At 42.2% G+C, this 23,759-nt stretch overlaps 1 protein-coding gene and 1 long non-coding RNA gene across 3 annotated transcripts in view; both read left to right on the top strand.

The window, feature by feature from the left end:
* hivep1 (HIVEP zinc finger 1) overlaps positions 1–23,759 on the top strand; it is a 147,423-nt gene that overhangs the window by 56,504 nt on the left and 67,160 nt on the right. The window lies entirely within an intron of this gene.
* On the top strand, positions 1,603–22,449 carry LOC117502093. The gene is made up of 3 exons (XR_004558176.1): positions 1,603–1,683; positions 17,067–17,072; positions 22,439–22,449. It is a non-coding gene; the product is annotated as an uncharacterized LOC117502093 (long non-coding RNA).

The following is a 23,759-nucleotide window of genomic DNA, read 5'->3' as shown; positions in this document are numbered from 1 at the left end:
ATAGTTTTATTTCTAAGTATACTTTATTTCTTTAATTTAGATAACTCTGTGTGCTTTACATGAAAGCAAACACTTTTAGGGAACTCCAAAGGGGACTTAGTCCTTCACACACACACACATGTGGACGGGATAAAAGACTACACTTGGGAATGTACCGGAATACTCCCAGAGTAACTTTTGCAACAGCTGGATTGTTGCAAATAACAACATGATGAGGAGGAGGAGGTCAAAGTGGTTGAAAATTCTCCAGCTGGCACAAAAAAAGTCTTTGAGAGTTAGTCTGTCTTTGGAGAGGGACAGAAGAATAAAAATAATGGATTTGCACTACACTGCCTCCTATAGTTTTGGCATTAAAGTGCAGTTTCATGAGAGAATGTATGAACGATCGATTCCCGGTGTCCCTATTATCTTCCCCCTGGATATCTTACCCCCCATGGAAGTTGTCCTAGGATATCTCCCCACCCCTGGAAAGCAAGTCTGCTGCAGTATTACCACCCCTTTCATCCTACCCAGATTCATACATGGCTGACAGAGTGGAAAACAGCATTAATCCTGTCTGTCTCGATGATGTTTTCTTGCTCTGGACTGTGGGCCATTTCATAGAAAACCTATTCCCATCTCCAACACATATACTTGTGGATGCACAAAGGTTGGCAGATATCCTGACCTGGATATCCCAAAGCAAAGCAAACCTGCTGTAGCATTGTCACCCTAGTTGACTGTGAGTTAACAGCTGTCCCAATTTATTTAAAAAAAAGTGTCTACCAGTTAGTTACCTGCTAGTAAGGCTAAAATCCACATCAGACTTCGGTAAACTAATCAGTAATACAGTTTGAAGGTTGCTACATCATTGTTTAATGCTGCCAAGGTTATCCGGGGGGTCCAAGTGAGGATATCTTACCCCCCACCCCATCATGGACAAATATTAAAGGATTATTAACTGAGCACGAGCTCTATACAGGAAAATATCCGACGAGGTGTTGACAGTACAAAAAACACCTCGGTCTGATAATCCCGTACAGATCGAGCAAGCGAGGTTAATAATTTGTTTATTATATGGCTATTATATATAAACACGCAAACTTACAGTATCGCCCAAGTATGAAAGCTGTTGATGGCTCATAGTCCGACCTGTTTGCTTCACCTCCATGAAGAACTTGCTAACAGACGGTCCGGTTGTCGGCTGGTAAGCTTTCAAGCTGTGTGTTTTTTCCACTGCTCTTTACATGTTTATGGACTACGTTCATGTCCGACTTGGTTTTTCTAATCGTGTTTTTAGCTTTCTGGTTTGTAACAAATCTGATACGTGATCCGGACTGATTGTCATGGTAACGGGCTGATATGCGAAAATATCAGACTGGACATCAGCCAATCAGAGCATGCGTACCGTCACAGCCATAATAATCTTATCATATTTCAGGATGTCAGTCAGGTCCATATATTTGTATATTTGGAAGGAGGATAAGATACTTCAGAATAGGAAATATTAAAACTGTAGGTAGCTATGGATGGATACAGAAAGAATACCAATATTTTTCACTGCCAGTCAAACTGTGCCTCATCTGGAACCATAAAATATCTATGAGAGATGGAGTTTAAACATTGCTCCATCCTGATTGGGCCATGTCAAGGTTTGGGTAAGCTTTAATTATTGCTGCCCTGCAGGAATGTTGCCTTTCAAGGGTGGGGGAAAGATATCTGGGGGGGTATACAGTTGCACCAGGCACGTCTGCAGTCCAAAACCACATTTGTGTGGGTGTGTGTGTGTGGGGGGGGGGGGGGGGGGGGTGTGTCAAAAATCAGCCTTTTGAGTTTGTACTTCCTCACGGCTTCTATGTACTTTAAAATGTTAAGTCTTTTTAATATTCATGTTCCATCATGCACTTTTTGTTAAAATGTAACTAACTGCATGTGTTAAATCTTTTCACCAAGTTTTTTTTTTTTGGGGGGGGGGGATAATAATAATTTGTGAAAAAGCCCACTTTGTAAAATTCTTTAAACATGTCGTATGTGATGTAACATCCCAGTTAACAACACAGCATCAAAGTATTCATGAATGTAAGTCTATCCGCGCACGTGTTAATAATTAGTGGTTGCTGATGTATTTTATTACTAATTATTCCCTCACTCTGAGAGTTAGCAGGTGCATTTCCGGAAAAACATCTTACTTGGCATTTCTCAGCATGTACATTTTAGAAAAAGCAGAAACATCCTGATGGCCGACAGACAGTGAAACAAATGCTGCTACATCTGGCTCAGATTTACAGAAGAGACGACACACTTCACCGTGAAACTCTTAACTTCTTCAGAGTCTGTCGGATTTTGGAACCTAGCATGTGGTTGTGTCACAGGATGCCATTTTACTGCTGTGGTTATCATGGACATGGAATGTCTCCATGACCCTGCTTTTAGATGCTGCCTGCACATGCAGATGTATTTCTTTCATTGGAAAAAGTCAGAAGACATTATTTTCAAGAGACAATGGACTTTCTATCAACGTCTCAGAATTGTGAGAGAACTTGAGGAGCGGACAGCGGAGCTGCAGTCGGACATTATTCTCCAGCCAGCGATCACATGCGATCCATGTGTGAGGACTTAGAGTGGACCTGGACATTGTTTTCCAGCTGGCCATCCTGCACACAATCCCTGCATGAGAACTTCTTTGGTTGAGTGGACTTTACATATTTAATCTTGGAAATCATTCTACAGGTGGGTGAGACCCTGTTAAATTTTTCCCCTTTGTATTTTGTTCCTTTCAGCAGAGCTGGTAGGCTTTATTACTCGAGACCATCAAATATGGCCATCGGGTATTGCAAAGGCTTTGTGTCTGTCCATCTGTCTGTGCTCAGCATAAGTTCAGTCCTATTACTGCCAGAGTCTTCAAATTCACAGGGAACATTCTTGGGACTCAGACCTTGGACAAGTTCAAAGATGGCTAACCTTGACCTATTTAAACCTTTATCTACGGCGATGGCGCCTATGGAATCACTCAATTCTGAGGAAAAAATTATGGAATCACCCTGTAAATTTTCATCCCCAAAACTAACACCTGCATCATATCAGATCTGCTCGTTAGTCTGCATCTAAAAAGGAGTGAACACACCTTGGAGAGCTGTTGCACCAATTGGACTGACATGAATCATGGCTCCAACACGAGAGATGTCAATTGAAACAAAGGAGAGGATTATCAAACTCTTAAAAGAGAGTAAATCATCATGCAATGCTGCAAAAGATGTTGGTTGTTCACAGTCAGCTGTGTCTAAACTCTGGACCAAATACAAACAACATGAGAAGGTTGTTAAAGGCAAACATACTGGTAGACCAAGGAAGACATCAAAGCATCAAGACAGAAAACTTAAAGCAATATGTCTCAAAAATCGAAAAATGCACAACAAAACAAATGAGGAACGAGGGGAGGAAACTGGAGTCAACGTCTGTGACCGAACTGTAAGAAACCGCCTAATGGAAATGGGATTTACATACAGAAAAGCTAAACAAAAGCCATCATTAACACCTAAACAGAAAAAAACAAGGTTACAATGGGCTAAGGAAAAGCAATCGTGGACTGTGGATGACTGGATGAAAGTCATATTCAGTGTTGAATCTCGAATCTGCATTGGGCAAGGTGATGATGCTGGAACTTTTGTTTGGTGCCGTTCCAATGAGATTTATAAAGATGACTGCCTGAAGAGAACATGTAAATTTCCACAGTCATTGATGATATGGGGCTGCATGTCAGGTAAAGGCACTGGGGAGATGGCTGTCATTACATCATCAAAAAATGCACAAGTTTACGTTGATATTTTGGGCAATTGAAAGGATGTTTGGGGATGATGAAATCATTTTTCAAGATGATAATGCATCTTGCCATAGAGCAAAAAATGCGAAAACATTCCTTGCAAGAAGACACGTAGGGTCAATGTCATGGCACAGGGTCAATGTCAACGAGCAGATGTGATTTGATGCAGGTGTTAGTTTTGAGGATGAAAATTTACAGGGTGATTCCATAATTTTTTCCTCAGAATTGAGTCATTCCATATTTTTTTCCTCTGCTTGGTCTAAAAAAGTAACCGTTACTGACTACCATAATATTTTTTTCTTGATTTCTTATAGTGTTTCTTAAAGCCAGAAAGTTGCCATTTGAAATGACTTTAGTTTTGTGTCATCTCTGTGATCTGCTTTTTTCCTACAAAATTAAACAACTGAATGAACATCCTCTGAGGCCAGTGATTCCATAATTTTTGCCAGGGGTTGTATATATATTCACCTTGGCTTATCTACATATTGCAGTGCAGCATTAGTGAGGTGGAAACCTTTGACCCCAATTTAAAGTCCACTGATTCAAGTCGAGTACAGCAGATCTGTTAACAGTCAGCTTCTCCAGTTCTGGCATTCTAGTTTCTGTTTTTATTCTCTGTGGGGTTTTTTTTCAGTTGATCATGGTACTACCTTTACAGTTTATGTGACGTTTGGGTTTCCCTTCTCACAGTACCATGTTTGTTGAATCAACCTCTCCCGTTCTCTCCTCTTAAAAACATTTTCTTGCACCAAAGTCCAAGACGCGTAAAAACTGGTGCATTGAACAAAGTGTAATATGTTATCCTCTAAAGCGTTTGAGGAATGATTAAATATAGAATTCCCATCCTCACAGCATGCTTTGCATGTCTATATTCCAGAAAATGTGGAATTTGCAAGGAGCTAAATGTGTTTTTTTGTGAGCACATGCAGAATGTTCCTCTGTCTTTAAATAGAAGTTGACAAAACAAAATGCAGCCACCTTGTGTATTTTGCAACAAGCTGACAGCAGTTTCCTGTTAATAATAAACCACATCTCTGACCTCATGCATATTCAGGGTCAAAAGCATCCACCCCTCTGCTAATCAGTTACATGCTAACTTGGAGGTGGCCTGGCGTGGATGTATTATTTTGTCATGGTTTGCAGAAGTTTAACATGATGCAAAATGCAAATTGGAACACAATGTCTGATCTCCAGATTGCATGTAGTGTCCTGCTATATGATTGCACTTAGTTTATTGTTTGCTCTAAAAGAAAATGCAAAGCTGAGTGGAGTGCAGCGTAAGGGTTAACAGCCTTGATTGGCCTGGGCTGAGGGATTTTTGCATGTTGTGTCATGCTCAGGCAGCCAAACCAGTGTTTCTGTACAATTCTTTCAAATTACAGTGTGCGACTGCACCGCCAGTCACACAAAGGGAACTTCTCCTCCCAGGGGCAGGAATAAACCAAGGTTTTAGCAACAGTAACTACAACAGACCAGCAGAAACTAGTTCAGGGAAGTCTGTTTAGCTTGGTGGTAACCTCAGAGAAGCTTTCTCTTGGCAGGAGGGAGGTGAAACAGGGAGGGACCAGCCAGGGAGAAATGTTTATGGTCATATTTTTGTGTGAATGGAATTTAATGTAGTGATAGACGGCGAATTTCTGTTTATGCTACACAGGTGTGTGTATCTTGATAAATGTTATTTTAAAAAGTGGAGCTTTTATTAAAATTATGTTGGTTATCAGGCGGTACAGCGGCTTTTAGCGGTTAGCACTGCTGGCTAACAGCTGGAAGGTCCTGGATTCAGTTGCCACCTCGTCCTTTCTGTGTGAAAGTTGCATGCTCTTCCATGTATTTGTGGCTTCCCTTCGGGTGCTCGGGCTTCCTCACACTGCCAAAAACATGCAGGTTAGGTGGATTGGTGGCCATAGATGTGAGTCAGTTTGTCTAGATGAGGCCCTGCAGTGGAGTGGTGGCCCGTTCAGGGTCAACACCGCCTCTTGCGTCATGAATTGCTGAGACAGGCTGCAGCCCCCGTGACCCTTAAGTAGTTTTATAAAATGGATGGATGTTGTGTTTAAGTCACTTATGTTAAAATCCAGATTGATTTATTTTTTTAATAACCACTTTGAGTCTCGCTTTTTCCGGCAGTCACACTGTGCAAAATGTGTTTTTTGCTGATTTAAAATAAGACCATCAGAGAGCAGGTTCAGCTTGCAATGGTTTTTCCAAATCTGCCCGCTCCCTCCCCAAATTAGGATGAGTCGTAATTCTTAGTTGTATCCAACAAATGCCAGTGTTTTTGATCACCTTGGGCCGCGGCTAAAGAGGAGGGTGTTTTGCTCTTGAACAAGTCAGATCTCAGGGTGGCGACATCACGCTGACAGACAGAACCGCCGCAGCACCTGGTAACATCGGAAACCAATTTGTCAGCTAATTGCACATATTTCAGGCTGCAACCTGTTTGTGTAATTTTGATTATTTATTAACATGTGTGCATACAGTAAGGCTGCCTTGCAGGCTTTTTGTTTTACTTTTAAAATGCATTGCTTTTTCATAGAGTTAGCTGCAGTGCTTAAAGTTTTTTATTTCAGTGTTTAGGTTGCCATAGAACACCGTACTAATGGGACATGAATTAATGCAAATAAGAGACTGTTACACTAATTTTCATCAGTAGTTCTTCTGGCTCAGAATGTTAAAAAGCAATGCTACATACAGAACTGTGCAAAACACTTATTCAGGGTGTCAAAAATGCTGCTGAATATCATTTATTTATAAGCATAAGAAAAATGTTTGTTTTTCAACTTTTAAACTAAATTGTTTTTTTAGGTGGTCTCGTGCAGATTATAGAAAATGGGGTTCAATTTAATCTAGTTTTTACAATAGGATAATTGCTGTCATGGGGAGCTGGAGCATATTCCAGCAGTCACTGGGTGAGAGGTGGGCTTCTTCCTGGACGGGTCGCCAGTCTGTTGCAGAGTCGACAGAAGTAGCAGCAATAGTATTTGGCTGGTAGACTTCTTGCAAAGACCAGGGCCTGTGTGCGATTGTCAGGAAGGGCATCTGGCGTAAAACTTGTGCCGAATCCCAATGCACATCTGTATTGGATCCTCCTTGGCAACCCAGAAAAACATTTTTCCTCTCATCTATTTACCAAATGATCCTGAATTTCAAATCAAATATTTTAGAGCAGTGATTCCCAAAGTGGTGAGCCATGATGGTACTTCAGATGGATTGTGAGAGGACAAATTAACATAAAATTTAGCCAGTAAAAATAAACAAAAATGTCTTATTTCAAGTTTGTATTAAATTTTAAAATTGCCCAGATACAGCTTTGTTCAAAATAATAGCAGTGTGTTTTTAAAACATTTACTGTATAAACTGAAAAATGCTTAAAGATTTCTCTTTCCTGTGAGTCACTGAACTAATAATTTGGTTGTATAATCACTGTTTCTGAGAACTGCTTCACATCTGTGTTACATGGAGTCAACCAACTTCTGGCACCTATGAACAGGTATTCCAGCCCAGGATGACTGGACTGCATTCCACAATTCCTCTGCATTGCTTGGTTTTGCCTCAGAAACAGCATTTTTGATGTCACCCCCCCAAAATTTTCTATTGGATTAAGGTTTTGGGATTGGGCTGGCCACTCCATAACATTAATCTTGTTGGTCTGGAACTAAGATGCTGCTCCCTTGCTGGTGTGTTTGGGGTCGTTGTCTTGTTGAAACACCCATTTGAGGGAAATTTCCTCTTCAGCATCAGGCAGCATGACCTCTTCAAGTATTTTGAAGTATTCAAACTGATCCATGGTCTCTGGTCTGTGATAAATAGGTCCAACACACATCTCCATATCATGGTGCTTGCTCCACCGGGCTTCACTGTCTTCACAGTGAAGACAGTCCCTAGACCCACAAAGAACAACCATGCTTTATAAGTCCACAAGCTGTTGCACCATTTCTGTTTAGGCTAGTCAGTGTGTTTTGGGAAACAAATTTGATAAATTTTTCTTCATGTTTTGATTTGGAATATAATGTGCAGTGTTCCCAATGTATTTCCGTGTATGAAAATAAAAGCTATTTCAAGGCTTTTGAGGTTTACACACGTTTAAAACACACTGTTGTTATTTTGAACACAACTGCATATTTATGTTTAAAACACAATAAAACAAAGCCATGGCATTTAAATTCTGTAATATACAGTGGGGAAAATAAGTATTTGACCCCCTGTCAGTTTTGCAGGTTTTCCCACCTACAAAGAATGCAGAGGTCTGTAATTTTTATCGTAGGTACACTTCAACTGTGAGAGAGAGAATCTAAAAAAAAAAAAAAAAATCCAGTAAATCACAGTGTATGATTTCTAAATAATTAATTTATATTTTATTGAATAAAATAAGTATTTGATCCCCTACCAACCAGCAAGAAGTCTGGCTCACACAGACCTGTTCATTTTTCTTTAAGAAGCCCTCTTATTCTGCACTCTTTACCGGTATTAATTGCACCTGTTTGAACTTGTTACCTGTATAAAAGACAGCTGTTCACACACTCAATCAATCACACTCCAACCTGTCCACCATAGCCAAGACCAAAGAGCTGTCTAAGGACACCAGGGACAAAACTGTAGACCTGCACAAGGCTGGGATGGACTACAGGACAACACGCAAGCAGCTTGGTAGAAGACAACAACTGTTATGATTATTTATTAGAAAGTGGAAGAAACACAAGATGACTGTCAGTCTCCCTCGGTCTGGGATTCCATGCAAGATCTCACTTTGTGGGGTAAGGATAATTCTGAGAAAGCTCAGAACTACACAGGAGGACCTGGTCAATGACCTGAAGAGAGCAGGGACCACAGTCACAAAGATTACATCAGTAAAAACATAATGCTGTCATGGTTTAAAATCCTGCAGGGCAGCAAGGTCCCCCTGCTCAAGCCAGCACATGTCCAGGCCCGTTTGAAGTTCACCAGTGACCATCTGGATGATCCAGAGGAGGCATGGGAGAAGGTCATGTGGTCAGATGAGACCAGAATAGAGCTTTTTGGAATCAACTCCACTTACCATGTTTAGAGGATGAGAACAACCCCAAGAAAACCATCCCAACCATGAAGCATGGGGGTGGAAACATCATACTCTGGGGGTGCTCTTCTGCAAAGGGGACAGGACGACTGCACCGTATTGAAGGGAGGATGGATGGGGTCATGTATTGGAAATATTTAATCTGAGTCTCAACTATAATTGTGAGTAAATATTTGGGTGGGCAGCAGAAGATTTTTCAGGCCCATTTCATTTTATTACGTGTTGAAATGGTTGATTCTCACTCACTCTCTCTCTCTCTTTTTTTTTTTTTTTGCTGTGTGACAGATTTGCGTTTGCACACTTTTGTGCTGCACTTTGGGTTTCTTTGCTAAAAGCACTCTGTTTGAGTGTCTGTCAGAGTGGAGACTGTGACTAATGCCACCAACCTCCTGCTGCACACAAGGGCCTGCAGTTGTGTTTCAAGTTTGTGCGTGCGTGCAGTTTGTGCACCGTCTCAACAGGGCTGATGGCATCTCTCTGTGGAAGCAAAGTGTTTTTATTTTTTTCCTCCTTTGCTCAACAGATGATCAATGAATCTTCATTTGCAGACTCACATGCTTACTTGTTGGTGCTGTCATATGATTGTTGACCGCGTCGACGTGCACATTGGCATCACCGGTCACTGTTTATGTGCAGCCCCTCTGGATGGATGATGACCTGAACTTTGATGTAGAAATGTCTTTTTCTGGTTCTGGTTTTTGGCTTCATTAAGGGTTGCTGTGTAAGCACTCGAATTACACTTTTATACCCAAGCAGCAGTGAAGGGATCAGACGAGCAAAGTTAAATTGGAGCTAACGAACACTGACCTTATCGTGCTCGTTAGCTTCTTACACCCACACCATTCCGGTGTTTCCCTCCACAGGTGATCTTTGCGGCCTGGAGTGCCACTTCCTGGAAATTTAGCTGAGCAACATTGATTTTGGCAGCTGGAAAAGGTGAGCGTGTGGCGTTGGTATAAAGGAGGGAAACTCGCGGTGGGAGATGGCAAGATGTATCCCTGCTCACGTCAGCGCCAAAACCTAGAAGAGTGGAAGAAATTCTCCCTGCGGCGGTCAAACAGGCTGAAACTGGGGCTAGATGTCACATTATTTAGTGATGCGCTCATGACACTCTGAGGGGGTGGAGAGCACCGTTTATAGCAGCGAAGCGGACTGACGTCATCTGCGGAGAAATGCCCCAACAATATCTGCCTCTGTCCGAGGCTGCAGAGTCCCACGGGTTCTTTTTTAAAATTGGGCCTTGGAAACTGCTCAGTTTAAAGAAACTAAAATTAAAACAAACTGAACAGTCTGTCAGTCGGAAACCCGTATAAGGGTGGTTGTGTGGGGGTGCTTTTTTTTGGGTGTGTGTGTACGTGCACAGCTGTGTGTGTATGTGCATGCAGAGCTGGCATTGCTTAATGGTTTTGCACAAGCAAAGCCCAATGAGGGGTGTTGCCAGGGAAACTGAGCAGCATGAGTCTTGGGCTGCAGGTGCTGTTCCTTGTGTCCTACTGCTGGAACCTCCTACAGGGCCGTGGGGGGGGGGGGGGGGGGGGGGGGATACGGGACAGAAAAGGATGCTGGGAGGGAGAAAAAGGCTCAGGGAAAAGTGATAAAAGAAGGGTTGGCATATATAAAAATGTAAGTGGATGAGAATTTTAGATTTATAATGACGGCAATACCGACTGAGAGCGGCGGGTCAAATGGAGAAGTGACATGCTGAAGACGGGCAAAAACATACAAGAAGGGAGTGTTTGTAGCAATGAGCAAGTTAGTTGCTCAAGGTTGAAGGTTCAAGGGTAAAGAATGCACGGGTTTAAGAGGTAGAGGCGACCGCGGCGACAACGCAGCCAGTTTTACCCGAGTATCGTGCAAAGAATGATTTAAGGTTTGAGAGGAAAACAAATGGAGCAAAGGGGGTGGAGGTGAGTCTGCAGCACACAGCCGAAAGTGCCAGTTTAAATCTGGAAGGAAAGCTGCTGTTTCCACCTCTGTTCTCCCTGTCAGTCTGGGAGGAACGTCAGACATTCCGGGTAGAAAAACACCTACAGTCTGTGAGATACACATACATATTAGACATGTGGATCTCATCACTGACAACGATACGATACATATAGCGATACATGACGATACTGACGATACGATGCAATATGATCACCCCTGTTATCGATTTGATGTGATTTTATATATTATTTCAATTATTATATTTGATTCCTCACCATGCGATTATGATGGAAAGAAATTACAACCAAAAATTCAAATAGAAGATAAGAAGCTGCAATTCAGTGCAGTACTATGGTCTTCTTCTGATTTTACTAGAGGCAGAGGATTTGTTTTACTCCTTATAAGCAGAAAATTTACCAGATTGAACATTATGGAACAACAATCACTTCCCTCATATGTGGAACCTGCTTCATCACACTGTCAGAACTTAAACAGTACAACAAACAGTAAAACAACATCGCTCTCAACGAGTGACTTAAAGGGAGGCACTCATTGACAGAGTAACACCTTGGCAAAAGTAAGTTCAGATACTTTTCTCACCAGAGTTTTGCTGGAGCTCGGTTTAGATCTGAGGAATATCCGAGTGAAGCATTCTTTACAAACGACCTGCGTCTTGTGAAGTTTCCCATCTTTTTTAAAACAGCCAAAGTATTGCCAAACGCATGATTTAAATGTTTTAGGTGCGTCAAAAATCTCCAACCACTCACAGACCTCCATGTTTGTTGTGGTAGAAATGTGCTTTCTGGCTTCCACACGTGTTCAAAACAAAACACCAAGCAGGGATGGTGCATTCAATGTGCCTTGGAAAAAAATCGATGCAAGCATGCAGCGAGGTATGCGATCACAGTTTCATCTGTCAATTGAATCGATGCACATTGAATGAATCAATACACTCGCATCGCGCACGTTTGTATCTAGATACCAATTTGTATCGATTATGCCTAATATATGTGTGTGTGTGTACAGTGGTGTTCAGAATAATAGTAGTGCTGTGTGACTAAAAAGATTAATCCAGGTTTTGAGTATATTTCTTATTGTTACATGGGAAACAAGGTACCAGTAGATTCAGTAGAGTCTCACAAATCCAACAAGACCAAGCATTCATGATATGCACACTCTTAAGGCTATGAAATTGGGCTATTAGTAAAAAAAAAGTAGAAAAGGGGGTGTTCACAATAATAGTAGCATCTGCTGTTGACGCTACAAACTCAAAACTATTATGTTCAAACTGCTTTTTTAGCAATCCTGTAAATCACTAAACTAGTATTTAGTTGTATAACCATAGTTTTTCATGATTTCTTCACATCTGCGAGGCATTAATTTTGTTGGTTTGGAACCAAGATTTCGCTCGTTTACTAGTGTGCTTGGGGTCATTGTCTTGTTGAAACACCCATTTCAAGGGCATGTCCTCTTCAGCATAAGGCAACATGACCTCTTCAAGTATTTTGACATATCCAAACTGATCCATGATACCTGGTATGCGATATATAGGCCCAACACCATAGTAGGAGAAACATGCCCATATCATGATGCTTGCACCACCATGCTTCACTGTCTTCACTGTGAACTGTGGCTTGAATTCAGAGTTTGGGGGTCGTCTCACAAACTGTCTGCTGCCCTTGGAACCAAAAAGAACAATTTTACTCTCATCAGTCCACAAAATATTCCTCCATTTCTCTTTAGGCCAGTTGATGTGTTCTTTGGCAAATTGCAACCTCTTCTGCACGTCTTTTATTTAACAGAGGGACTTTGCGGGGGATTCTTGCAAATAAATTAGCTTCACACAGGCGACTTCTAACTGTCACAGCACTTACAGGTAACTCCAGACTGTCTTTGATCATCCTGGAGCTGATCAATGGGTGAGCCTTTGCCATTCTGGTTATTATTCTATCCATTTTGATGGTTGTTTTCCATTTTCTTCCACGTGTCTCTGGTTTTTTTTTTTGTCCATTTTAAAGCATTGGAGATCATTGTAGATGGACAGCCTATAATTTTTTGCACCTGCGTATAAGTTTCCCCTCTTTAAGCAACTTTTAATCAATCTATGCTGTTCTTTTGAACAATGTGTTGAACGTCCCATTTTCCTCAGGCTTTCAAAGAGAAAAGCATGTTCAACAGGTGCTGGCTTCATCCTTAAATAGGGGACACCTGATTCACACCTGTTTGTTCCACAAAATTGACGAACTCACTGACTGAATGCCACACTACTATTATTGTGAACATCCCCTTTTCTACTTTTTTTTTTACTAATAGCCCAATTTCATAGCCTTAAGAGTGTGCATATCATGAATGCTTGGTCTTGTTGGATTTGTGAGAATCTACTGAATCTACTGGTACCTTGTTTCCCATGTAACAATAAGAAATATACTCAAAACCTGGATTAATCTTTTTAGTCACATAGCACTACTATTATTCTGAACACTACTGTGTGTGTGTGTGTGTGTGTGTGTGTATATATATATATATATATGTATACACACACACACACACACTATAGATTTGTATTATTTCATTGCCATTTTGAATACCTGGTGGGTTTTTAACTCGCTGTACGGTCGCCGCTTTCACTCTCACAGGTTGATTTCTCTTGCTGAGGATTTCTCACAAATGAAGTGTTTGTTAACCATGGAGAGGGCAGGTTGCTTTTTAACCACCATTGCTGCTGCACACCAGCCAATCAGAGCTAAGCTTTCTCAGAACATTACGTGCATCAGACAGAAGAATGACTAACTATGAGAACGGAAACTGTCGCTCTGCTACAGGCGACAAATGGCAGCCTGAAATGTGTTGGAAGCCTGTCAGAAGATGTCAGCTCTTCTCACAAACAGTCCCTTGGCTCCATTATCACATTGCCTCGCCTCTGCACCCTGTTACAGTGTTTATGTTCTCCCCCTGAAACACTTAGTGATCCGTGGAGGGAACTTTTTTTTTTACACAGCTGTGCATTCAGCAGCTCAAGCAATTTGAAATGATTAGAGAAAATTGCAGTAAACTGTTGGTGCATTCCATCTGAGGCTGTTCTGCTGCTTTTGTTGTGACAGCACACTTGAGACAATAGTTGCTTCTCATGGTGTTACTAAAACGTCCTGCCTGCTTGGACAATGCAGCCACATGTCTGACGTATGATCCAGCATAGGCGGTGGAAGCAGGGGACACGGCAGGGTGCCACCCCCCAGTTTGACCTTCAGTGCCCCCCAACACACACAGGTTTATTAACGTCCGGCAAACTAACAATGTTATGTCCTACAATGGCCCTGCGGCCCATCGGGCCGAGCCTTATTCTTGGATTCTGTGGTATGAAGGACTCTGGGTCGGACTCCAGTCCATCGGAACTTCCTTTTCCAGCCAAGTGTTTAGTTCAAGGGCACAAACTGAGAACTTGGAGAACACTCCTGGAATCAACTCAGGTCTATATATGTAGGTCGTTCATCTTCTATGCCACAAGGTGAATTAACAACATTTCTGGAGGGAAATCCCCCCCAGATGTCCCTCCTCTTTGAGGACATCATGATGTTGGCAACATGTCGTGCCACATTGGAATACGCCATTAAGCCCCACCCAGGTGAAATTTGCTTCTGCCGCCTATGATCCAGAACAAGTATTAAAGTTCTAGCCCAGTGGGACCTCTCAGGCCATCCAACGGCTATTTGTTAACAGTACCTAATCGTTAAATATGCTGAAACAGAGTTTTAAGCCACATTGGCCTTTTTCTGTAAATAAATTACCAAATGACTTGAGATCAGTAACTGCTGTCACTTAATTTTTCCACAAAAAGGGTTGAGTTCTTCTTCTGAAAACTCTTGAGGCGTAAGTTTCTTAAAACATTCTGGACTCACACGCCATTCCAACTCATTATAGAAACCTTGCATAATTTATTACCACCCTTGAAAAATGTCAGCTACCTATTTTATAAACACTACCCAATCCAGAGCCCGAGGATCCCCACAGGAAGTGCGCTAGTATATATTAAATGCGGTTTTGAATGTTAAATTTAAATGGCTACAAAATCTGTAATGTGGATCAAATACCATCCTACATAATGCCCTCAAATATGAAAGAAATTTGATGTTGTTTGACAGAGTTATGAATTTTTGAAAATTTCTTCATTGTTACAGATAGGGATTTTTCCTGACTTTGGCCTTTGACCTTGAAAATGGAATCAGTTCTTGTCTATCAGGATATGACTTGTAAGTAAAAAAAAAATTCATGAAGATAAAGGAGGTCTGTTAGAAAAGTATCCGACCTTTTTATTTTTTTCAAAAACCTGATGGATTTGAATCACGTGTGCTTGCATGAGCCAACCTTGAACCTTCGTGAACTCTGTGGTGATGCGGGACCGTCGTGTGACTATCCGAGAAATTGTGGAAGAGGTGGACATCAGCACTTTTTGGGCACATTCCACTGTGACAGAAGATTTGGCCATGAAAAGAGATGCAGCGAAATTCATCGGCACGAAGCTGATGGCGCAGCAAAAGCGCCTTCGTGTTGAAGCCTCACAGGACATGCTGGGACATGCCCAGCTCTTCCACCATTCGGAAGATTCAGATGGCTTTCGGTGGCTTTTCAGTCGTGTGACTATCCGAGAAATTGTGGACGATACAAATAATAATCGATACAAATTGTGCATCTCTTTTCATGGCCAAATCTTCTGTCGCAGTGGAAAGTGCCGAAAAAGTGCTGATGTCCACCTCTTCCACAATTTCTCGGATAGTCACACGATGGTCCCGCATCACCACAGAGTTCACTTTGGAAATGATCTGGTCATTTCAGCATGTTGATGGCCGCCCGGAGCGCGGCGCGCTCTCCACCGTTGTGCGGCCGTCTTTAAACCAGTTGTACCACTCCTTAATCTGTGTGATGCCCAGAGGATCGTCACCGAAAGCCGTCTGAATAATCCGAATGGTTTCCACCTGGCTGTCGCCCAGTTTCTGGCAAAATTTGATGCAGTCGCGCTGCTCCAGTCGTTCTGCCATTTTCCTTGTAAAGAAAAAACGATGAGAGACTCCACCCATCCTCACACAAAGGCTGCTTGCAAGCAAATGACTCAACTGACAGGCGTGAAAAAAATCACCCATGCGCATAAAGGTTCAAGGTTGGCTCATGCAAGCACACGTGATTCAAATCCATCAGGTTTTTGAAAAAAATAAAAAGGTCGGATACTTTTCTAACAGACCTCGTATGAAAAATTGTGTGTTCCAGGCTGTTCACAAACAGACAAACAAACAGGTGAAAACATAACCTCCACCCATGAAGTTGGGCGGAGGTTATGCTGTATTTAAAAGCTGTATGGACACAGAGCCTTATCCTGTCAGGCTGTAGTCTGTGCACGTGCGTGCACTGTGGAGGCTGTAAATGATCTGCTACACTCTGACGTGGTTATCTTAAACTTCTTATTGCGAGTATATGTGCATATTTTTAGTTCATTAGCTGCATAGTTTTCTGAAAAGTGCTGAATAAATTCTGATTTATAGTTGCTGGTAATATTTGAACCTGCCCACAGGCTTTTCACATCCGTCTGCAATCTGTGGCAGCAGTGGATTTCATCGTGCTAAATTGTAACAACTCCAGCCTGTGTGTGTGTGGGGGTTACAGGAATCACTTGAACCTCAGAAAAATAAAAATTAAGCTCCACGTCTCTACCAGGAAACTGATTCATTCATAAACGCTGTCTGTTCTTCTGTTGTCTGCGTGTCCTCAGCGGGTTGCCCTCGGCTGTAAGTATGTTTTGCATCATCGGCGTTGTTTTAAGGTATTGATGCAGTGAGAGCAAGAGAGGAAGCGCGTGCCCTGAAGTGTTTACCAGTGTCGTGGGAATGGGGGGGAGGAGTGGTGAGGTCTGGGCTTATCCTGAATTAGTCAGACCCAGTGGATTCTGAAGGGTTGATAGACTGATTACTGTGAACAAGTTGAGTCATTAGTAATGTTTCATAAAGAGATAAAATTTGTAGAAATAAAATATGTAGAGGTGATTAATTAATGATGCATCCTTCCATTGGAATCATGAACATTGCAGGATTTGGCAAAAGCTTGTGTGCATGCATGTGTGTGTGTGTGCGCGCACTGTAAAATACAAGTGAAGGAATAAACAGAACGGTTATTAACAGTTTGAGGTTTTGCGGGGAAAAAAATCTAATATTGCAAAATTCTTGATCTCTTTTTGCTTGTTTGGTGGAAATACCACAAGATCTTGTATGTCATAGTACTAATAGTACTGTAATGGCAGGGGAGGTGATGGTCTAGTGGTTAAAGCATTGTGCTTGAGACCAGAGGATCCTTGGTTCAAATCCAAGCCTGACCGGAAAATCATTAAGGGCCCTTGGGCAAGGTCCTTAATCCCTTAGTTGCTCCCAGTGTGTAGTGGGTAACTTGTATGGCAGCACCCTGATATCAGGTTGAATGTGAGGCATTATGGTAAAGCACTTTGAGTGTCTGATGCCGGTGGAAAAGTGCTATATAAATGCAGTCCATTTACCATTTATTTATAATACGTTGTTTATATATTATTAATACTAAAAGGTTCTATTATCAGTGCGCCACTGCACAGAATGCTTCACACCTATAAGCCACGACCTCTTTAGCCTTTTTAGCCATGTCCTTTTCTTGTCCATATGATAACTCATAATCAGTATGTCTTAGGCACTTGATACTTACATGAGAGGTACTCTGTAGGGAGTAGATAAGATGATTAGATTTTACTTTTTTTTTTTTTGCATTTATTTGCACATTAAATATCAGGCAGTGATTTAAAATTTTTTAGGCATATTGGCCACTGTTTCTTTTACAGCACTGCAGGATGTGTGGAGTATTTATGAGCTTGGCATCTGTACTAAAGACACCTTGTGACCTACATGAACTTGATTTTTTTTTTTAAAGTATCACATGACCTCTTCAATTAGATATACGACTTCATTTGGAGCCGGTGTCCCGTCGAGATGAGGTGAACGTCGAGATGAGGTGCGTCGCGCTACTGCGCATGTGCACATCACGCTACCCCAGATTTGAAGACGTCACCCGTCGAGATGAGGTGTGTCGCGCAACTGCACATGTGGAGATGATGCAACTCGCTCGATGTGCAACTGCACATGCGCATTTTGTTTTTTTTTTTCCTCTACCCACCACCGAGAAGTGAGCTTCATCTGCGGAGGTGGAGAACAGCCAGTGGAGCAAACCATGTTTTTAAAAAATATATATAGAAACACACTGCTTCACTTTAAATGCACAAGTCCGTTTCAGACGATCAGCACAGACCCTTTCTCTTAAAAGGCTTTATTTTACTCAGCATGTGGCTTTGTAAACTTGTAGCATCGCCTGCTACATTGATTAGCTTTTAGCCATGGGAGGAGATCGGGGTGGATGGGGTTGGGGGGGTGCAGGCTATGCCTCATGGATTGGAGAGACTCGAGGGAATTCCCTGCTGCAATGCTGGAGCACACTGGTTGAATTTTCTTCAAAGTGCAAATAAATTAATGAATAAAGAAATGAATTAAAAATAAAATTACATAAATTCGACTCCTGATGCGTAGATGTGAGCAGAAGCAGGAAAGTCGAGTTGTGTGGGAATTGCCAGAGTTGAGGTGTGACTCAAACACTGGTTCAGGTGTGCCTTGTAAAATTAAATCCAGTCTTTGTTTATAGCTATTATTTTATGTTCCACATGCACAGTGTGACTCACAGTGAGTCCAGGTGTCTCTTCAGAAATGGAGCTGAGCATTTTCAATTATTAGTCACAAGCAAGTGGCATCTTCCTGTGCTGAAAAATTAAGCCAACGCCTAAGAGCCGAAACCTGCAGTGCTTTGAGCAGCTATTTGAACCTGGCAACAAAAGTGAGTCAACCCCATGTTAAGATGTCCAACTTTACAGTAGAAATGAACACGTTCATAACCTGGTGCAAACAGATAACAATAGATAAATAAATAAACAAATAAGCAAGCGGTTTTGGTTTCTATAGCGAGTTTCACTATTCAGGACAACTGTGTGCGTGTGGGGCGGGGGTTCATATAACTCATTCTTTTAAGCTATTTTAAGCCATATAATTAGGGGGCCTGACCACTTGGAGTGGCATCTAGTGTGCCAGCTCAAAGCAGCCAACCATTAGCTGCTAGCAGGGGTCGCTAGCTGATGTGTATGCAACCCTATTTATCCTTTATGAGCTTTTTATTATAAATATATGGTGAATTTTATTAATTAATCATCTAAGAAGTCTGTGCTCTGGTATTTCTGTTGAATGAAATTATAGTATTATTTAATTTGTATGTTGGCACCATTGGCACTAATTAGCATGTTGATAGCTTGTTGACATTAGCTACATGGATGATGTCACAGTTGCTATTTTGCCAGTCATTGTTTTTGCTATCCGCAGCCAAGCTACCTGTTACAAGAACCACACAGCTGTAGAACTGCAAACATATCCGCTAATCGAGCAACAAACCAAAGTTAGCATGTTAGCTTTACCGTTCTTGATAAATATGTGATGGTTGTTGGTGGTGGTGCTGGGGGGCGGTGTTTTTGGCTTCCTTCATTCTGCCAAGTTCACACCGCTCTTGACCACGGTTCAACTCTTTATGCATTTTAGGTGGAGTCAGGGAATGCTAATATGACGGGATCTGGAGCCGCCCCATTTGAGCTTAAAACCAGCTGTTCAGAAACCCTGCAGGTGACGTCATGAAGAGCTTGTCCTGAATACAGACAGTCTATGGTCACAGCTCAACTTGGCAGCACCTGTTGTAGATTCAGGTCCGGGTTAATCCAGTGTTTCTCTACAGATCGCTCGCTGGTGCCATTACACGTTGCCATGTGTCCCTGATGCACAGATAGGATCAATGCACAGTATTTATAGCTGCTGTGGAGATGTGAGAGGTTGTAGGCTGCAAGTAGGTTAGCAGCTAATCTGATGTTCAGTGTTGGGACTGCGTACAGAGGAATTAGTATCCTGTGCCGCTTTTAGACACATCATCCTGCTTTGTTTTGCTTTTTATAGACGGAGAGAACACCGCTTACTAGCTCTGGGAAGCCTGCGCACAGGCGGGTAGGGCTTTCCCTGATTCAGAGTAGGGATTTAAGGAAGTGGTGTTTGTGTGTGTGTGTGTGTGTGTGTGTGGGGGGGGGGGGGGGGGTGCTGCAAAATGAGGGAGGAGAGGAGGGGAAAAGGAAGGCGAAGGCAGGCGTGATGGGAAGAGGAGCGTGGTTGCTGCACTGAACAGTGGAGGCGAGGCAGAAGTAAGAAGTGAAAGCTCGGCTCACAGCACAGGAACGCCAGACGCAGTTGTGCACTCGAGCAAACAGACGACATCCAGACGCTCGGCTTTCTGAGCCCCTCTGGTTGTACAGTTTTCCTCCCCGCATTCCTCACACAAGGAATGTCAGGAAGCGTCTGGGTCGGGAATATCAGGGGTTCCCCCATAACGACTTGTGGAACCAGCAAACGCAGCTCTTTTCTGCGGTAACAGGTACAGTGCATCTGCTCATCACTTTGGCTTTTTTTAACTCCTCGCTGCAGGAAATGCTTTTGTTTTGTTTGCATTTGTTTTGTTTGCTTTTACTCTTTGTCTCAAGCGCGCTTCATTATATGTTCATGACTTCTTTTGTTTTTCCACTCATTGAATTTTGAGTTAATTGACTTCAGTTACTTTGATGCGTCAGGGCTGAGTGGCTCTGCTGGTGTCAAGTCTTTGTTTCATGTGAAAAATGTTGAAAAGGACGCTGCTCGCTTATGTTTGCAGCCGTCTGTCTGTGGCGTGTTCCTTGAAGACCAGAAGGACGGGATAACTCTGTTTGCGCTGAGCTGTAGGTGTTACGCAACAGTTGGTTCCAGAAATAGCGCAGAGATGAACTTAGACACTTCTGACTCCCTCCACACAACATGAGCTCATCAGGCTCACTCAGACTCCCTCCCACTCTTCTGGGAGGCTTTGTGTAAGGACGCATGTAAAGGAGGAACGCTGCGGACTGGTTAACCATCACATTAAGCTTTGTCTTATTAGTTCTCTTGGTTAATCCCCGGCGCTGTGGGAGTTCTTGGATGTGTCAGCTGTTTGCGCACTGGTCCCAGCGATGCTGTTTTTGAGATGGATGGGTGAACCTGTAAGAAACAGCTGAGAAACGTTCTCCATTGCAGCCCGTTTCATCCGACACAACTGTGTATGTATGCTGTAATGTTGCACAGTGCCGGATGAGATTGATGAGATACTGGGGATTTCTAAACTGGGTTATGGGTGCTGTGACCTCTTACCAAAATACTGATTTCTCCTTAAACCTACAGTGTGTAGGATTTAGGGGCATTATTTGTTAGAACTGGAATATAGCGTTCAAAACAACCTGTTCATTAGTGTATAAATTACCTGAAATAGATTCAAAGATTCTTAATTGATCCCTAAAAGGGCAATTCATATCACACCCTATTACCTCAGACAAAAAAAATACAGCAATTAATCCACAATTATTACTAGTTGAACGTAATAATGGCACACATCAGAATTGAAACACCGCACATATACATTTGATTGTTTATGTACACTAAACTTTAAGATAGTCCGTCATCTGAATTGAGGGAATATGAGTGTGGGGGTGCCGCAGCAGTCTCCCGCACATTCAGTGTTTTCATACATTTAGAGCCTTTCACATCTACAAGGGAGCAGTCCCTCTCATCTCGACCGCCATGTTAATACAGTATCCCAAAATGGGCGTACTGCCTCCGTCTTTTGCATTTTGCAGCACGGAAAGAAGTCTGGGGGAAGAATCAGTGGTTGTGCCTAGGGACAGGTATTAAGATTTTATAGATCCTTATCATTATCCTTATTGATTGATTCCCTTATCGATACCTCTTGTGAATTTTCTGTGTACTGAAAGTCAGCTTTACAGGTTTTCTATGTCAACAACATTTTATTGAGTCTTAAAGTAAATAAATATGAAATTGGTCACTGGATCCTTAAACTCTGGAGATAATAAACTCTCCATAGTGGATCCTTGATCTCTGGACACAAATAGAAATAAACGAAATCTGTAGTTTTTGTCTAAAGCATTTCCTTTCAGATATTATTGGCATGAATGTCACTCCATACATCTGAACTGAGCTCTTGCAGCTGTGCTGCACGGAGGAAAAAAACATTTTAGTTGATTGTAATTTATTGTTTGTATTACAGCGTTTGGAAAGAGGTGTCATTTTATTTAAAGAGTCAATTCCTTTTGAAGTTATTAATTCCGACTGGACACTGTCTCAGCAGAGAGCCGCTCAGCGTTTGGAGCTGTGTGAACGGAACGGAGGACGATTCTTGTTTCTTGATTGCAACAAGACAAGAGTCCCAGTTAGTGACTTTAATCCACACAAAAGTGACTCACGATTGACATATTTTAATGGCTTTGAGAGGCGTTAAGAAGCGGACTTACTGCTTCTGAAGAGCAGCGAATCAAAGAACCAGAGAGCCAGCGGATCGAAGCACTGCTTCATTGGTTCACGCTTCAAAGTGGAGTCTTGCTGCAGAGGCGGTTGACTACAGAGCCGCTGCAGGGTCTGTAATCAACATAAAGAAATTATCATTTTCCCGACAAACACCCGCAAAAACAACGGCCGCTCTGAAGGACCGATAAGGGAATCGTTAAGCAGAAAGACTGTTATCGGTGGGTCGAATCAATTCCAAACGATACCCGAAAAGAACTGGTTCTCAATACCCAACCCTAATTGTGCCCCTATATACTGTCTACTTGCTAGTGCAGGCAAACAAGTTTGAGAACCCTTATTTTTGTGACACGGAGGAGCATACATATTGCTCATCATAAGAGAAGGCAGTGGAGCGTGAATCTGCATCACCACAAAAGTGAAAATGTGAAGGCAACAAAGAGGTGATTGGTGACAGTAACTTTAACTTTTTTTCTTATATAGCGCCAAATCACAACAAACAGTTGCCCCAAGGCGCTCCCCATTGCAAGGCAAGGCCATACAATAATTATGAAAAACCCCAACGGTCAAAACGACCCCCTATGAGCAAGCACTTGGCCACAGTGGGAAGGAAAAACTCCCTTTTAACAGGAAGAAACCTCCAGCAGAACCAGGCTCAGGGAGGGGCAGTCTTCTGCTGAGACTGGTTGGGGCTGAGGGAAAGAACCAGGAAAAAGAGATCGATCACTAATGATTAAATGCAGAGTGATGCATACGGAGCAAAAAGAGAAAGAAACAGTGCATCATGGGAACCCCCCCACAGTCTACGTCTAAAGCAACATAACCAAGGGATGGTCCAGGGTCACCCGATCCAGCCCTAACTATAAGCCTTAGCGAAAAGGAAAGTTTTAAGCCTAATCTTAAAAGTAGAGAGGGTATCTGTCTCCCTGATCTGAATTGGGAGCTGGTTCCACAGGAGAGGAGCCTGAAAGCTGAAGGCTCTGCCTCCCATTCTACTCTTACAAACCCTAGGAACTACAAGTAAGCCCGCAGTCTGAGAGCGAAGCGCTCTAATGGGGTAATATGGTACTACGAGGTCCCTAAGATAAGATGGGACCTGATTATTCAAAACCTTATAAGTAAGAAGAAGAATTTTAAATTCTATTCTAGCATTAACAGGAAGCCAATGAAGGGAGGCCAACACGGGTGAGATATGCTCTCTCCTGCTAGTCCCGTCAGTACTCTAGCTGCAGCATTCTGAACCAACTGAAGGCTTTTTAGGGAACTTTTAGGACAACCTGATAATAATGAATTACAATAGTCCAGCCTAGAGGAAATAAATGCATGAATTAGTTTTTCAGCATCACTCTGAGACAAGACCTTTCTGATTTTAGAGATATTGCGTAAATGCAAAAAGGCAGTCCTACATATTTGTTTAATATGCGCTTTGAATGACATATCCTGATCAAAAATAACTCCAAGATTTCTCACAGTATTACTAGAGATCAGGGAAATGCCATCCAGAGTAACGATCTGGTTAGACACCATG

This window comes from Thalassophryne amazonica, chromosome 20 (assembly GCF_902500255.1).
Source record: "Thalassophryne amazonica chromosome 20, fThaAma1.1, whole genome shotgun sequence".
Classification (NCBI taxonomy): domain Eukaryota; kingdom Metazoa; phylum Chordata; class Actinopteri; order Batrachoidiformes; family Batrachoididae; genus Thalassophryne; species Thalassophryne amazonica.
Note: the sequence above shows the minus strand (reverse complement) of the source record. Positions and strands in the feature narration are given on the sequence as shown.